The 18228-nt window shown below is 39.7% G+C and overlaps 1 protein-coding gene and 1 long non-coding RNA gene across 7 annotated transcripts in view; one reads left to right on the forward strand and one right to left on the reverse strand.

The window, feature by feature from the left end:
- LOC105487915 (C1q and TNF related 7) overlaps positions 1–18228 on the reverse strand; it is a 107000-nt gene that overhangs the window by 61622 nt on the left and 27150 nt on the right. The window contains exon 1 of one of the 2 annotated variants that reach the window (XM_011751587.3): positions 9531–10692. The exons of the other annotated variant lie outside the window; for it this stretch is intronic. The gene's annotated coding sequence lies outside the window, so the exon portion shown is untranslated. Of the gene's footprint in view, positions 1–9530; positions 10693–18228 lie in introns of those variants that run through there. 2 annotated transcript variants of the gene reach the window in all.
- Positions 1–18228, forward strand: part of LOC105487914 (uncharacterized) — a 276851-nt gene that overhangs the window by 44931 nt on the left and 213692 nt on the right. The window lies entirely within an intron of this gene.

The following is an 18228-nucleotide window of genomic DNA, read 5'->3' on the forward strand; positions in this document are numbered from 1 at the left end:
AAGACAGAAGTGAATATATATTTTCGTTCTAGCGCTTACTCTATGACAAGCACTGGCCTGGGAGCTCTCAGCACACATTTAATCAGCTCACTGTCTTTAACTTAAGCAATGATCCCAGGTTCAACCTCCTAGAGAAAAACATTATCATAGTCACCTCAATTTCCCTACTATCCCCAGTTTATTCAAATTCCTCCCCATCTTCACTTGCTTCTCACCTGCCTCAGTGGACACAGCTGTGAGTCAGGAGCCACGCTTGTTCAAGACCAAGTCCTCCACCTGGGTGGTTGTTTTGATCCACCTCTTGCCTCTCCAAGATTACCTGGTCTAACTACCTTCTCTCATTCTCTGATAGCCTCCATTTCTACCACTGGCTGGTTGCTTTTAACCTACACAAATGTTCAATTTTTGTCCATTCTGAAATAACCTTGACTTGGCTCCCATAGCCACCTCAAACACCATGCATCTCTGTCCTTCCAAGGAAGGTGGACCTGGAAGGTTAAAGGCATCTTTTGGGACTAGCAAGGCGCGAAGAACGCAAATCAGCTCTTTCCAAAGATACTACAGACGTTGCTGCCTGAAAGCATTCAGCTGTGCCTAGTATTCTGTGGTTGGGAGCAGGTGTGAATGACTATTTCTGAACAATAACAATTTGAAGGTACAAAGCCTTAGATAAATTTCCTAAATTTCATTGGTTTCTACAGTGTTCTGGCTAAGGCCAGCTAGGAGTTGGAGATTGGCCATTAAGAGTGAAAGGCGTGCGGGGTGAGTATACACAAATAACCTAAATGGAAAGGGGATATGTTAGGACAATGGAGGACACATTGTTTTTGTTGTCTGCCCAGTGACTAGTTTTAAGCCTTTATGGAGAGAGTGAAGTGGCTTTCTGTCTCTCTACCTCTGCCCTGAACCTAGCAACACTCTGGCTGCATGAAGATTATCATTTGGGGGGATTGGGGGAGGATTAGAGATTGCATTTGTCACATAAATATTATCATTGTCAAGAAGGACAATATTAGAGTCCTTGGTTTGCATGGTGACTGCTGCCTTGGAGTTCCTGAGTACACGTGGGCACAGCACACAGACATCAAGAAACACTTAGGTGAAGTTGCTCAGTGAGAGGAGAGGGCATGACATTGGATTGTTGACATTTGAGTGTCCTTATCAGTATGCTCAGGCTCCTGAGTCCAGAGAAATAAAATGTTTTCTGTATAAGGGCAGGGATTTTTGTCTGTTTTGATCACCCCTGATTTGGTAAGCCCTAATAAAGTATTTGTTCAATGAACATGTAATGACTTTGGCAGCATCTGGGCCAGGAAAGGGTGGTGAACCTGCCGAGAGCTGGATACTTAGTCCGAACAGCTTGAATCAAGTAGGATCCAGGAAGAATCAACTAAGGCTAGATTAAGAGTATGCAAGGGGGATGGTGAAGCAAGAGCAATGGCTTTTTTTAAGAAAGCCTGGCTGCAAAAATAAGGAGACAAAGCAGATGGGAGTTTGAGAAGGGTATGGGATTCATCATGTGTAACAATGTGATGCAAACTGTACTACAATAGATAGGAAATACCAATATAGGCCTGAGTATATCATGCATTGTTTTGAATGTGACTTCTAATGCATTATCTCAACAATCTACATATTGACCAGGTGAGATGTTTGGGACAGGTATGGAAAGAGAGAGAATAAGGTTAAATGGTAGCTTGCTGAAGGTCACAGCATTTATTCATGAACAAGAACCCGTGGCTTTGAATTGTGTTCTAGAATTTTTTTTTGCTTTATCATCTTGCAGAAATGAGTTTTTGACTAGTGAATAGATTTCGGTATGCAAATCTGTATGCTCTTTTTTTTTTTTTGGTGGTGTTTTTCCTCTTTTTAATTTTGTAGTGGTGACTATGAGGTGACAAGCTTTAAATCTTTGACTGGAAAGGTCACAGTGACATGGGGAGATAATTAAAATGGAAAGAAAACCTAATTTGAAACCTGGCTTCACCGGTTAAGATGAGGATAATGTATTGAAACAGCTGAGAGCCTCTGTGAAGGCTTTATTTCACATCACAGCAACACAGAACAAATTGCACAAATTCTAGGAATTATATCCCTTGGAAACAAACACTGAAGTCACTTTTTAAAATGTCACCAAATGGCTCTGTTGACTCTGTTTTGTAACAAGTTACAAACAGATGGCACTTTGAAACATATGATGCAGCTTGGAAAACGAAATCGCTTAGACATTTTTGTCTGGTTTGCTAAGATAATGTGATGAAGCCCCAAATGAAAGAATCTTGGCGTGCACTGATAGAGAAAGGCTACACACCATTCAGCAGATTTGTTTTAATTTCTCACAATCAAAGAGTTGATTCTTCAACTGTCAATCCTGTCTGAGTTGGGTTCCATGAAGTTGCGTTCCATTATGCACTTCCTGAATAAAAGGTGCAAAGCAAAGGAGAAGAGAATTGCCATTTCCTGAATGTCTATTTCATGGTAGCCTCTTTATATGGCATATAAACATTTTATATATCTTATTTATTTATAAAAAAATCTATGGGTAGCTACTATTGCTCTTTTTTAAATATGAAGAAACTAGTCCAGAGACATCCCATACCTAATTAAGTACACAGCTGGAATTCAGACTTTGACGTGCACCCAAATTCATGTTTTTCCCATTTTATCTACTTCAGGCCTATCTGCCCCTTTTCACTTTTTAAGACAATATTTTCATGTTCACTATATATATATATACACACACATATATATATATATATATTTTTTTTTTTTTTGAGACAGTCTCACACTGTTGCCCAGGCTGGAGTGCAGTAGCGCCATCTCTGCTCTGCAAGCTCTGCCTCCCAGGTTCCCGCCATTCTCCTGCCTCAGCCTCCTGAGTAGTTGGGACTACAGGCGCCCGCCACCATGGCCAGCTAATTTTTTGTATTTTTGGTAGACAGGGTTTCACCGTGTTAGCCAGGATAGTCTTGATCTCCTGACCTGTGATCCACCCACCTCGGCCTCCCAAAGTGCTGGGATTACAGGTGTGAGCCACCATGCGCGGCCACTAATTTTTAAATATTAAAAAAGATACAGCTAGTAAATGTTTATGTAATATAGTCCAATTTATATATTAAATTCTATATTTATTGTTTTCAGAAATAGGAATTTATGGCATATTTTGACAAGTATGGTTTGTTGATTCACTCAAGACCCAACCTAATTCACATCTCCCCCTAACTTTTTTTCTTTTTCTTTCTTTTTTTGAGACAGAGTCTCACTCTGTTGTCTAGGCTGGAGTGTAGTGGTGTGTGTGATCTTGGCTCATTGCAACCTCCACCCCCCAGGTTCAAGCGATTCTCCTGCCTCAGCCTCCCCAGTAGCTGGGATTAGAAGTGTCCACCACCATGCCCAGTTAATTTTTGTATTTTCAGTAGAGATGGGGTTTCACCATGTTGGCCAGGCTGGTCTCAGACTCCTGGCCACAAATGATCCACCTGTCTTGGCCACCTGTCTTGGCCTCCCAAAGTGCTGGGATTACACATGTGAGCCACTGTGCCTGGCCTCCCCCTACCTTTTTTACATGAAAGGCTGGAAAGCAGAATACACAGACTTACAGATTCCCTTGCAGCTAGGGGTAACCCTATTACTTACACAGTTTCACCAATACAATGCACATGCAAAGTCTTGGAAGAAGGCTTCCCTTCTGAAGTAAAAAGGCAAAGTTTGACAAGGAAAAGGCTTTTGTTTTCCTGCACGGAATGTAAACTCAATACCTGGAGGTGCAGCAGCTATATTGCCACCATAAAAATAAAAGCCCATGCGAGCATTAGTGAGCAGGAATAGAGAAGGACACTGGTTTCCTGGTGGCATCCTTGGACAGCTACAGCATCCCTAGACCTACCTCTGGGCTTCTTGTTGTGTGAGAAAAATAAACCCCGTACATAATAAAGGAACTGTGTTTTCTGATACTTACAAATATAATCCTAGGTGATGCACTTAATAGCCAGAATTTTAAAAGGTATTCCTATTTTCTAACACAGTTCAATTTTCATGCCAGCTTTTGTCACAATTTGTAGTTCCCAAATACTGAAAGTATAGCCCTTGAATTAGACAACAGATTCATTGGAAAGATATTCATTTTGTTGGGCATTAATGGCAAAAGAGTTGGGTCCACTCCCTGGTTATGGGAAAATGGCCCACATGGTATGATCCAAGCAACTGTGGCCCTTCCAGACAATTTGGACATCACTTCAACCAAAGTGATTGGCCTGGGTTAGGGAAAAAAGAATAGGACAGCTGAACTCAACATGTCCCCACCATTTTGCCTTCATGGATGTAGACTTGGCCTTTGATTGGAAAGTTTAGAAAGGAACTTGAGGAATCATTTTGTCTCTTTTCACCTTGGGGAAGGACCACACTGAAGTCATACCAGACATATATGATAACTGATCTGGTTTTAATAGACCTCCAAAGAAGAAAATTCCACAGCCTCTTCCCTAAGGAGACCATGTCAACATTTAAAAACTCGCAGTAAATTCTTCCTTTGCTGAAATAGAATTTGCATTGCATGTGGGTAAAAAAAAGCCCCTTATTTTTCTAAAGCAGAGTGACCAAGTGGAAAGTTAGCAGGTTGTGGAGTCCAGCAGTCCTGGGTTGACTTGTGGTTTTGCTGCTTGCTAGTTGATGAACTTTCTTGTTATTTAACATCACTAAGCTTCATTTCCTTATCTGGAAAATAAGCAAAGTAATAGCTACACTATAATCCCTAAAGTTATGGTTCAGAGCTAATATATGTAAAATGTTGGGAATATTATTTGTCATAAAAGTAAGTGTTTGAAAGCAGTTCTTTTTTCCCCTTCTCTGTTGACTGGACAACTACTTACCACTATTCTTTGGTTGAAATTGTGTCGGAGCCCAAGAAACACCATGAATTGCTCCACAACTTTCTTCACTACAGGCTAATTAACTCCAATTTCCTAATCCCATCCTGTTTACTCTTATTTTTCAGTCCTTGAATCTTAACTCAGGAACTTGTTTCCAAAAAAATTATTTAAAAAAATGTGCTTTGCATTCTGGGGAATTGCAGTTTTATAAAGTAAGCAAAAAATAACAGTACTTCAAAATTGAAAACATTGACCCATATATTCTATTTTGCTATACACATCAAATTCTCATTCTAGGTTGCAGATTCATAATTGAGGTCACTATGGTGACAAAGAAAAAATGGAGTAATGAGACAATCATTTGGATTGTTACAGCCAAGGATTTGGCCACAATTATTAGGCTAATTGACAGACAAAGTTTACTTCTCTGGTGCAAATTCTCTGCATGATGATCTTCAATTTCAGTAGGCCACTAACTTAGACCCAAGTGATCTGCTGCGCCATTTTAAGAAAAGGAACATTTCAGACCCTGGATTGTTTTTAAAAGCTGTACACTCTATTAGTTCTTGGCTAATAGAGTGTTGGATCGACTGACTTCTGGCAGCCTTGCATGTTGACTCCACTGACATATGTACAATTTCAGACTTGAAGCCACACATGAAGTAATTGTGAAGCCTCACAATTCATCCCTAAAAATCTGCCATGCGGTGGTTCTTGTCTTCTCCAACAATGTAATCCCTAGGAATTGTGATGATATGAGCTTTTAAAAAAATTGTTAATTAATCTTCATTCACTTAGGACATATTAATTTATCTGTGATGAGGAAGAACATGTTGAAAAATCCCAGAATATTGAACGAAAGAATGAAACGGCTACTGTAATATAGTTTGGATCAGAGATTTTTTTCTTTCTTCTTTTCATACAATTACTTATGGCATGTGATATTAAGAAAGAGAAAGAAAATTCCAAAGCAGAGTTTCCAGAGCAGGGTCTAGAGAAGCCCCATAGATTTACTCCAGCTGTGCAGTTAATAGGTGATGAAACAGGCCTAAAAAGAGCTTCAGTGACTTGTCTAGTGTCCCATGGTTAGTCAGTGTCTTACTTAATCATGGCTTTGTCTCATTTTGTCTTTCTGATGATTCAGCTTTGAGTTAAATGCCCCTACCTTAATGAGGTGGTCCTTGACCATGTTAAAGAATTAGCTCCTTCCTGGTACCTAGTCACTCTGTCTTGTTATTCTGTTTTATTTTATTCATACCACTTTTCAATTTCTGAACTTACATTCTGGTTTATGATTCTGTGGTTTGTCTCCTGTAAAGTGCAAGCTCCACGAAGGCAGGGACTTTGGCTTTTGTTCACTATTATATCTAAAATAATGTTTAGGACATGTAAGTCCTCAGTGCAAATTTGTGGATTGAATGGACCAGAGCTAAAGAGGAAAGGAACTCTTGTTTCTTAGGCATCTATTATGCTAGTTGCTGTGCTAAGTTACATAAACTAAGAGGTAAGTGATGTGCTTGGAGCCTTGCAGTTAGAAAGTCAGATAGAAAGTGGATAAGCCAGAATTGAAAGCCAGGGATATTTTGCTTCAAGTCCTGACATCACAAGAAATTATTTCCAGTGTTCAATGGTTCCTGCTCCACTACTCCCTCCATGACCTCTTCCCGGGCATCTAAAGTTCCTAGTACACCAAGTTTGTGTTTGGCATCCCTTGTTGGCTCATGTCTATCTGGGCACTATAGTTTTCAGAGAAACCAACTTGAATATACTATATTCAACATTGAATATATTATATTAAATGTATTATATTCAACACAGTAAATACTCTTTGTTGCTGGCTTCTCTGTATAAAGTTTACTGAGTAAATTTCTCATAGATATTATAGCTTTATTTCTTTTTTTATATTTTTTATAGCTTTATTTCAATTTGATGATGAATCCCATTGAGTTGCACAAATTTGCCATGAAAAGCCTACAAGAGAAAGAAATCCACCCATCTGCTGATGATTGAAACCTGATGCAATCAAAGATGATAAAAAGTTCAGATGATATGGGCCAAAAGATGAAGAAAGCATGGAGGTATCAACAAGACAGGAAATAACCCTGAAATAGTGTTGATTCTGACCCCAGGGTAATCAACAAATTTGAGTTGGGGAAAATGTCAAATTTCTCGTCCCTATCAGGACTTTTCACCTTCTTCAGGTTAGGTCATACTGGATATAACAATTTCCATTTTGTCCCAGATTATAGAACTGTCAAACCTTAGTGCATACCAGAATCATCTAGAGAATTTATTACCAAAGGGGCACAGGGACCTACTTTAATTAAAGAGATTCTGTGCCAAGCACAGAGTGAGAGCTTAATTGATGGTGACCATTAGCATTGTTATTTATTTCACTCTTTCCCAAAGGGCAGTTGTGGGCCTGACCCATTCATTCACAGATTGGCAAGAGAAAAAAAAAATGCACCAAACTTGGAATTTGAAAACCTGTGTTCAGACATCAGTGATGCTAATTTCTAGGTATGTGACTTTGGATGAGTCGCTTCCTGTCTTTGAGCTTCAGTTTACTTGTCTGAAATCATCATAGTCAATAATGTTTATTTAGAATGCTATTGTAAGAACTGGATAAAGGAATGCAGAAGAAAGAATCCAACAACAAAAGGGCAGGAGGTTGTGGTTTAAAATGTGGACTTTCTCTATTATGATTAAAACAGGTCATTTACTTCCAAATCCCAGCCCTGCCAGCTATCATTACCTGTGTAATTGTAGGCAAGTAAACTTCATTAGCCTTGGTTTTCTCATATATGAAAGAGACAAAAACAATACTTTGTCTATATCAACTCTCAAACTTTACATGAACCCTGCTGTTATGAGCTCTATTTTATTGTAAGGGAACTGAGGCACAGAGGAGTTAAATAACCCAACCCAGATTCACATAGACGTGAATCTGGTTTGTGTCTTCAGGAACTCTGGTTCAGAGTCTCTACGCCTTACCAGTGAGCCTGCTGCTCCCACGAGCACACAAGACATGATGAGGAAGGGCCCAGCACATGACAAATGCTCAGTCAATATTTCCCCAAATTTGAATAACTTACTTCACATTACAAACTTCATCCTCCTATTTCGTTACGCAGTCCACGGCACAGCTCAGACAGTCAGTGTTCAACCCTATGTAGCTATTGCCCGTGAACACAAAAGTGCACTTGGGCTGCATAAAAACAACAGACACGTTTATACAAGAAGGGGAACATTGTGTCACATTTGGTTTTTATTGCTTTCAGCATGTTAGGCACATACTATCTGTTTATTAGGTAAAGGTGAAAGGTTACAGATCACCTTAAATTAAAGTATAGATGAGTTGCTTGAGAAAGGGCTACATAGAAAATTGCTGTTGTAAATGTACAGTAACCTAGAGCTTTTCGACTCTTGGAAGTAGCTTATGTGTGTGCTGACAATGACTGACATATTGGGAATGAAACCCGTCTTAACAGTACAGGATGTGGAAGTGTACACCAAACTTACTCAAAGAGAAGAAAGGAAGTCAGATGTCAACTAGAGTTAAGGGCAATTATTCTTTATTTTGGAGGAGCTTTCCAGTGAGTTGGGGGAACACAACCCAGGCTGAGGGTGTGGAGTCTTACTGAAATCATGAATCAGAACAAATTGGGAGATACATAGTCTGATGATAAGATAGAGTGTGAGGACTCGGGACATATGTTCCGTGTAGCCATAGAATTCATGATGAGGGATCTGCAAAATGGACATTCAAGTTCCTGGGAACAAAGGCTGATCTAAACAAAACGATTCCGTTCAAGTTTGTTGTATTTCTTTTAACTACTTCCCAGTCATTACCCACAATTTGATTTGAAATACTTATAAAAGAAATGTACCCCAGTACAATGCATCATTTATGAAATTATGCATTTCATTTATAGAATTACTGGTAATGCAAACTCATAGTTTTACCAACACAATTTAGATATTTCTGCTTCCATATTGCAATGATTGCATTATCCCCCCATGGCCAAGTGGAGTGGTGAGCACATTTGTTTCAAAATAAAATAGACAGTAAATAAATCAACACCCTTAACGAAAGCTAAATTGAACACAAGATTTATGCCACTGTAAGGAAATCTCCACAGAACAATATTCGCTTTAATGCTTTCTTTTTCCTCTACTAAAATCTTACAGTGTATCAAAATGAAGAAAGCACTTTCAATGTGAATTATGTAGGAACAGACACGATGACAATTCTGTTTTTCAGAGTCGGGTTACAGAGCCACTTCTGCTTGCCCCCGCGAGTGTCAGTGTCAGCCTCACACTCCTCTTGAGTACGGATCTATAACTATGAAGGAGCGTAATTGGCAAGGAAGGGCTTTTCAAAACTAACCCTTCCCAAGCAAAGCCGATTCTGACGACTTTCGCTTTCCCTCTCTTGTTCAGCAAAAGGAACCCCCAGAGGAGTCGTGTTATTGACTAAGCCCCAGTCGGTAAACACCCCTGAACATCAATAAAAAAAACGAACAAAAAACCCACAAAAAACCAAAAACCAGAGAGGGAGAGAGAGAGAGAGAGAAACACCAACATGAGCCAAAGGATGCCTTTCTAAGGAAAAAAAGCCTGAAGACGTTTACTTCAATGGAGAGAGGGCTGTTTACTTACATTGCTCGCAAGACCTTCCAACAGCTGGAGTCTTTGAACTCTAGTGTGCGCAGATGTGGAGCTTTTGCTCGAAATCCCCTTTCCTTTGGCAGCAAGGATTATTCATAACTCTTTAGGGCTTCAGATTGATAAGTAATTTCCTGATTCGCTTTCAAAAGCATTCTCCCAGGCTTTGAGTGGTGGCAGAGAGAGGGAGCGGGCAAGGACCCCGGCGTGCAATGACGCTGTGGCCTACACAGATCTCCTGATTGTTCGATCGAACCCGAAAGAAGACGTCGACATTACAAACAAAAATAAATATCCTTCTTTATCTGTTGGCTCGTTCCCCAAATCATATTTGGGAAATAGCACAGTGAGTCTGGACAATATTTTTTCTAAAAGTATAACATTAGCTGAACACCTTATCATTTTTGTGCTGGGAGAAATCAGGGCACCTCTGACTGGTCTTCAAAGACCAGCTGTTGCAATTTCTTTCTTATCAGCTGCTTTACAGGATGTTCTTAGAGACCAAGCAGCCCAGCCCTTTCGGTTGACAGTCAAAAGAAATGATGCCCAGGGCTTACAAGACTTGACCAGGATCACACAGCTAGTTAGCAGAAGGACAGGAACCTAAGAGCCGACTGTCAAGCCAGTGCTGTGTCCACTGTAGGGAGGTGGAGGCAGGTGCAAGGACTGGAGATCTGACTCTCAATCTTAAAATACCTATCACTGGACATGGCCCTTGATGTTTCTGAGTCTTGGTTTTCACAGCTGCAGAATAAAATCGTAATAGTAACCCTTGCTTGGTCATACAAAGTGGTAATCTCTCTGAAAGCATTTTGTCCAGGATGAAAGCAATTGTATCCTAAGATGAAATTTTGTCGACCCAGCCCCATTTACATGCTTCTCTTCTCCTTTCCATTCTCATTTTCATTCAATATTATTTTCTTACTGAAAGAAACCATTGAGTGACTTTTGGATGGAGAAGGAGGAGTATAGTGGCCAGGAAATGAGATAGAACATGGAGAAAATTTTATGTTGGAAATCCAGGTAAAAATTAGATGAAAGGGTATACAGCATATGTTAACATTTGCCTCAGAAAGAACACTAGATCTAGAAATAGAAAATCAAAGCTTGACCACTGCCTGGAACACTTAACAGCCAAGGGAGCCCTGTGGAGTCATTTAAACATTCCAAAACACAGTTGACTCACTGGGTATGTGATCCCTGTCCCATTGCACTTACCTCATTTTGTTGTGGTTAGAATCAAATGAGGTGTTTATCAAGATAGTGCTTTGCAATGTTTCAGGCTTTGAAACTAAAATGTAGTTGCTATGGTTTGAATGTATGTGTCTCCCCACAAATTCATACATTGGAACCTAAGATCCAATGTGATAATATTAGGAGGTGGAGCCTTTAGGAGGTTATTAGGTCACAATGGCAGGGCTCTCATGAATGGGATTCATGACTTTGTACAAAGGCTGGAAGGAACTAGCTAAGCCCTTTTTGCCCTCTACCCTTCTGTCATGTGTGGACATAGCATTTGTCCCTCTGGAAGATGTAGCAACAAGGTGCCCTCTTGGAAGTGGAGACAGAGACCTCACCAGGCCCTAAACCTGTTGGCACCTTGATCTTGGATATCCCAGCCTCCAGAACTGTCAGAAATAAATTTCTGTTGTTTATGAATTACTCATCTGTGGTATTCTGTTGTAGCAGTACTAATGGGCTGAGACAGTGGTATTTTCCAGTGGGATGTGCAACTACCATTGCCCATTTCATCTGTGTAATTGGCTGACACCACTAGGTGCCAGGGCTCCCGGGTTCTGCCTTGACCTTTTTCCCCCTTTTCCTTTTAGGAGTGTATTTCGTCTTTCTTCCCTTGTTACCCACCTCTTGGTACTTGTCTCCCATGCTTGCTGCTATTGGTTTTCTTTCTTAGCGCTCAAATTGTCCTTCCATTTTTTGTGTAATGGTAAGAATGAAGAACAAAGAGAAAACATTTTGTTCGGTCACACAGAAAGGCATCCACGTTGTCTTGACACAAGTGGGAATGTCTTTATTTTTGAAGTAGCCATGAACAAAGATCAAATGAATCAAGATCAGTGCCCCCTTGAAAATGATCAAGTCATAAGTCCAACTCATATTTTATGGTTCCATTCACTTCTTTTACCCTTTTATAAATTTATTATTTAAATGTTATTTCAGTTAAGATTTGCACTCTATCATCTGTAAGAAGAATTTTCTAGTAGAGTCTTGCTTGGTCTGCTATAACAAAATACCATAGACTGGGTGGCATAAACAACAGAAATGTATTTTCTCATAGTTCTGGAGTCTGGAAGTCTGAGATCTGGGTGCCAGCGTGGTTAGATTCTGGTGAGGCTTCTCTTCTTGACTTGCAGATGGCTGCCTCCCTTCTGTATCCTCATATGTTGGGCAGAGGGAGATCTTTCTCTTCCTTTTCTTAAGAGACCATAGTCCTATTGGATTATGGACCCATCCTATGACCTCTTTTAACTTGAATTAGCTATGAACGCCTCTGTCTCCTGAAAAAGTCATACTAGGGGTTAAAGCTTCAACACATGAATTTTGGGGTGACACAATTCAGTCCATAGCAAGCCTGCAGGAAGTAAAAGAAGGGAACGAATACCTATTGAGTCTTTTTTTCTCCTCACTGAATTGTCAAAACAACATTGATAGGTTGGCTGTGACTTTTCTACGGTCACAAAGCTAGTAAGCGGCAGTGACCAAATGTAAACCATGACGACCAGAACCCTGCTCCCCTCATGACACATTCTGCCTCCACCTCTTCTTTTCTCCTAGATTCTGAGCCGTGACCCTTTATTTTCCCTTCCCACTCTCTCCTATTTAGTTGCCTGGAGGCAAGACATTGTTACCCAGAGCACCATGAGAAGGAAGCCATGGGGATTCCCTCATGTGCCCACTGAGCTTAGACTGACAGCTGTAGAGTTTGCCTGGAATGTTCTCTCCTTGCATCTCTCCCAGCCTCCTTCACGTTAATAAGTCCCTTCATTAGTTCAAACGGAACGCACATGCTTCTTCCCCGGGATGTTTTCTTTGATCTGACCCTCCCGACCCTTACTCTTCCCACTATATTCTCTTATACTGTCCTACACTTCCCCTTTATAATTTTTTCTCCTTTCATAAAATTTCATAAATGTTGTTTTATTATTGTAATGGTTATAGCAATAGGTCTATATTTCTAAGATAATTCGCATAATGGTTGTCCCCCTCACTGGTCTGTAAGCTCCCTGATGCCAGGGATGCTTTGCTTACTAAGAGCTGTCCAGCCATTAGAACACTAACATGAGATGCTACAGAGGAGCAAGGGAGGATTAGACAGGGGCAAACCGGGAAAAGTAAATAGTAGAAGAAAGGCCCTTCAAAATTCACCTGCAGCAGTATGACTAGCAAGCGTATGTCTGAGAACAGTCTAATGAGGCCCCTTTATTAAGCCCTCTGTGTGCCACCAAATGCTTTCTTCCCCTGTCTGTTTTGCTAGGTTTGGCTAATCAAGAATGAGGTGGTTAATGTGAAGAGAGGCAGCTTGAGGAGCAAATCCTGGGTCACATCTGCTGCCTGCTGGTCAATGCCTGGGTCCCTGCAAGGGCAGCAGAGCCTAACCCTCTGCAGGATGGGGCTGCCTGTTCATACCCCATCAGCCTCAGTCTCTTCCTAGAAAGAGCTGATGGGACAGGTTGTGAAGATGTGTAGGAACAAGGAGGAATTCCTACCAGAGAAAGACATTTTCAGTTGAAGGAACCACATGTGCAAAGAAATGGAATGACAGCATGTTGTGTTTAGGGAACCTCAAGAAGCCTAGTTTTGTTGGTGAGTTACAAGGAAATGTGATAGTAGAAATGAAAGTATCAGATAAATCTTAAGTGTTTCCATTAATATCTATTTCTCAAAATTGTTTGGAGGGCCAGTGAGAGAGTACATATGGAATTGCTTTAAAAACTGGAAAAAAAATCCTATGAAAATATTTTTATTACAAATTCTTTGGATGAAGATAACTAGAATATTAGGCTAAGAAACCATGCTGGGAAATGGAATTATTTATAAATTTCTTTTATTTATAAACCAGAAGTTTTGATGAATTTCCTTCTTCTAATCTCCTTTCAAAGGCTAGAATGTAAGTTTATAGTATCTGTTGAATATGAGTGAGTTGGGGGATGTATGTTTTCAACTCAGCACTATCCCTGGCCCTTTCTACTCTCTCTCTGAGGCAACAGGGACTGGAAGCCTGGAACTACATTTCCCAGAATCACTTGTAGGCACAGTTCCTAATTACAGTCAGCCAAGGAGGGCACACACAGGGTTGTGAAAGATAGAAAATAATTAGAGGACATTATTCTTCGGTGTCAGTTACAGAGTGGAAACAGCCAGCTGATGTATGGTTTGCAGCAACTTCTGGGTGAGATCCTAGAATCTCACACTTTCCTATGGCTTCCCAGCAAGCTTGTTCTTCTTGGTTTACAGCCAGACAGAATGCTTTTTTCCTGCAATTGTTGGTCTCATGAACCCCTTTTAAACAATTATTTTTTATTTAGAAATACTTATAGACTCATAAGAAGTTGCAAAACAATTTACAAAAATACCCTAGCTTCTTCAAATGGTGACATCTTATATTGCTATAATAATCATAGAATAAAAAAATTGACATGAGTACAATAGGATTAGGCAGACTACAGATCTTCTTCAGTTTTTACCAGTTTTTATGTAGATTCACTTGTGTGTTGCATAGTTCAGTATAGTTGAATACAATTTGATCTCATATATAGATTATTTACAGTTCTTTCAATGGCTCTTTAAGACTTTAATTTCTTGCCTTAAATCTCTACCTGATGCTATTTTCTTAACTGAATGCTGAGTGAGGTGGTTAATAATTTATTGGTGTTATCTCACATTTGAAGCCTTGCAGTCAAATTTTGGTGCTTACCTTCCATTATGTTCATTCATGTGTTCAATTAAAATATCACTCACTGATATAACTTCACAGGCCTTCTTTCCCATTGTTTTCATCACAGGATTACAAAGGCATTCCCAGTGTATCATTATATTATATGTAAGTTACCACGAAAGATTTTTAGCTATTCGTTGGGCTGTTAATTGCTCAGTTTTCAAAGTCATTCTTACTGTAGTAGATTAAAAATGGAAAACTTGTAAAATCATTCTTAAATAATGGTAAAATAATTTATATATGATAAGGCAGGAAACAAACAATAAAAGGTATAGTTAATGGATAGGAGGAGGCTAAGTTATCATTGTTGAAGATAATAAAACTATACACCTAAACAATGCAGCAAATTTAACAAGGGCCATTAGAAATAATATATGTTTAACAGAATTTACAGATACAAAAATACATGCATGAAAGTAGCCTTCCTATATATCAAAATAATCAGAAAATAGAATGTTTAAAAACCCCCTAAAATCTAAAATGATGCTGGTTTCCCTGCAGAGGAAGGAGAGACTCGCCTCTCCCTAATTCTGGGCTGTTTTCTCACTTGAGCCTTAATCAGCACAACTTGTGTACAGAGACTCTCAAAATTTTGCTAAAATATTTTTTTTTCCTTTCCCTTCTCATCCTTACCTCTGACTCACTAACCGCAAGAGATCAAAATCTGGTCTGAAGAAGCCGAGGGAAGTGAACACTATGACATGTTCTTTGTCCCTTCCTAATTAAGACATATTTCCTCTCAAAATATCCTAGCCTGCAGAGATGGTCCCTGGCTGTAACTTAATTTTTTTTTTTTTTACATCATTTTCTCCAAGGCAGTGTAACAACTTGAAACCACATATTTCAGAAAATGATCTTCTCTTTACATTCGCCATTTGGTTGGCTTTCCCAGAATAAATGAACCATCTGCCCTAAAGAACTATGCAAGTCTTTGCCACTTGCAACCAGTGAGACTAACAAGTTTCCTGGCTAACATTTGTTAGCTGCTAGCAAAGTTCATTGATTCTTCTGGGCATTATCTTAATTAATCTTTACCACTGTGTGGGTAGAAAATTAAAGTCAGTTAAACCAAATCTCAAGGCTACCAAAAGGTAGAACCAAGGTAAGGGCCAGATGGTGAGGCTCCAAGTCCTTTCTCTGCTTTTTTTGTAGGTGACAATAATTTTCTTTCCCACAGGATTTCAAAAACAAGATCTGGGAATCAGCCTGGTCCCTCTGACATTGATACACATACATCCTAGTGAGCCGCATGGGCTGCATCAACTCAGTGTGTCTAATTTAAAAAGTCAACTTGTAGAAAAATGCCAGATAAATAAATGGTGCTGGTAATACTAGGTAATCATGAAAATTGTATAAGTGACATATGAATGCTGAAAATGTAGTGGAAGTCCCAAGTATATGACCGCCACTTGGTGGAAACCTTATCAGGAGAGAGTATTTGGATTTGCTTCCTAAGTGGAGTTAATTCTTTAGAACTTTAGCACCTAATAAAAGCAACAAAATTCATATCACTCTCAAAAGTATAATTTAGAAGACTCTATTTTCCCGAATAAGAGTTCTCCTTTGAAGACTACTGGAAATTGCCTTCTTTCTAATTTTAATATTTGGATTGAAAACATTCAAATGCACGCCTAACTTCAAAGTGTAGTTTGAGACCAAGAAGCACTTCCTGATTTATATTACTTGAAGCATCTTTTGAGCCCCTGGATTCCACCATACATGAAGCTAACACTATTCCTAGATTGCCCAGTTTCATTCATTAATTGATTCAAAAGAAGAAGGAGGTTCCAAATCTCAGCAATTTTCATTATGGATAAATAGATGCATCCCCTATGTAAATAGTTGAACCAAAATGTCCCTTAAAAGAACCTAGTATCAAGCCCTTCGAATTTCCAATCTCTTAGTTTCACAATCATCACTATCTTTTCCCCCCAATTTTTCCATTCCTCATATGCATCAGCATGACCATGCTGTCTCAACCAGTCCACAGGAATCACACATGTACTTCCTGTCTTAATCAACAATGAAGCTCTCACTTAGTTGGTAGATCATGGAGGATAGGGACATTTACTGAGGCTGGCTTGTTTTAGTCCAGGAACATATAGCAGCTCCTTTGGAGATTGCAAACAACATCTAAGTCACATGTTATTTGAAAGGTAAATATGTAGCCACAAAAGAACATTTAAAAAAGAGAAGAAAATAAGAGAAGAGAGAAAGATTGGAAGGAAGGAAAAAAGAAGGAAGGAGAGGAAGGGGAAAAAGTGAGGAAAAAGAAAAAGGGAGAAAGACACAGTGAAAGAAAAAGATAAGGCAGAGGAGGGAGGCAAAGCAAAGGCTTAGATGCTGTAACTGCAAGTAACACAGACTCGGGCTGTGCATTTTTTTCCAGGGGACTATCTGCGGTTTTTCATGTGCCATACTATGCCATGATGCAGCAACAGTAAACTGACTTAACATGCCCTCAACTGTAGCTAAGGTTTACAGTCACAAGTGCCATTTTTGGATACGGTGACCAGCTATCCTAATTTTCCTGGGACTGAAGGGGTTCCTAAGATGTGAGGCTTTCAGTTTTAAAACTGGGATAGTTCAGTCTAAAACCGAGGAGTTCTCCACAGCGTGGGATTTTCAGTGCTAAAACCAGAGAAGTCCCAGGCAAATCAGGAAAAGCTGTTCATCTTACCTTTGAGTAAGACAGTAAATTGTGTCTCTTGCATCCTTTGAGGATTGCACAGGAAACTCTCCAGCTGTTAACCCATCTTCCATGTGCTGGGATCTGTGTTATGTTGTGTACACTGTAGTGGACATCTTTTTATTCTGCTTGCTCAGCACCCCAGTAATCTTTGGGTAATGCTTTTCCTATTTTTTGCGGTTCTAGTTGGGCTGTCATGCATAGTGTCCTTCACTCCTGCTGCCTTCCCTGGGGTGAGTGGGTCAGCCAGGGTAGACTAAGCAAAACAGGCCATCTCTTGCACTTCTGGCAACAGTGGTTAGTTGAGGGATGAGTATGGAACACAAGGAAGACAGCCCTTGGGAGGGAGGAATCCCTTTTGCTCTTAGTGAAGCCTGTCATTGATCATCTTCTCCACCATGTATGACAGTCAACAGATACAGAAGGAAGTCAGAGGGAGAAAGAGAAAAAAATACTTGAAGCATCTTTTGAGCCCCTGGATCCCACCATACATGAAGCTAACACTATTCCTAGATTGCCCAGTTTCATGAGCTCATGCATTCCCTCTTTTCTTAAGCTGGTTTGAGATGGGTGCTTCTCATCTGCAACCAAAAGAGTTGTGACTAATAGACATACATGAGCTCTGTTATTCTGGAGTCAGTCCCGAGAGACGGGTCTAAGTTGAACCACATGAAATCACTGATATTCAACTTCTTTTGACTGCAAATGTGGAAATGCCATTTGAAGCATTTTAAATATTATTATCTCCTTTGCACAGATGAGGAAAACACTTAGTGGTGAGAGATAATATGCTCAAGGCTGCACATTTGTTAAACAGCAGACCTGGAATCAAACCCAGGTCTTCATGATTCTAAGGTACACAAGTATATTTCCAGTAGTTTATGCTGCCTGAAAAAAGAGATCTCTTAAGAGCTTTCCCTTGCTATTTGACAAAGGCCTTGAAATATACTAGATTTTAATTCATACCTTTATGTATGAACTTATATATGGTGCCAAACATCTGCTCGTTTGCTTGTAAAATCCCCATTTCACTGGATGTTTCATGAAAA

Source organism: Macaca nemestrina, chromosome 3 (genome assembly GCF_043159975.1).
Source record: "Macaca nemestrina isolate mMacNem1 chromosome 3, mMacNem.hap1, whole genome shotgun sequence".
NCBI lineage: Eukaryota > Metazoa > Chordata > Mammalia > Primates > Cercopithecidae > Macaca > Macaca nemestrina.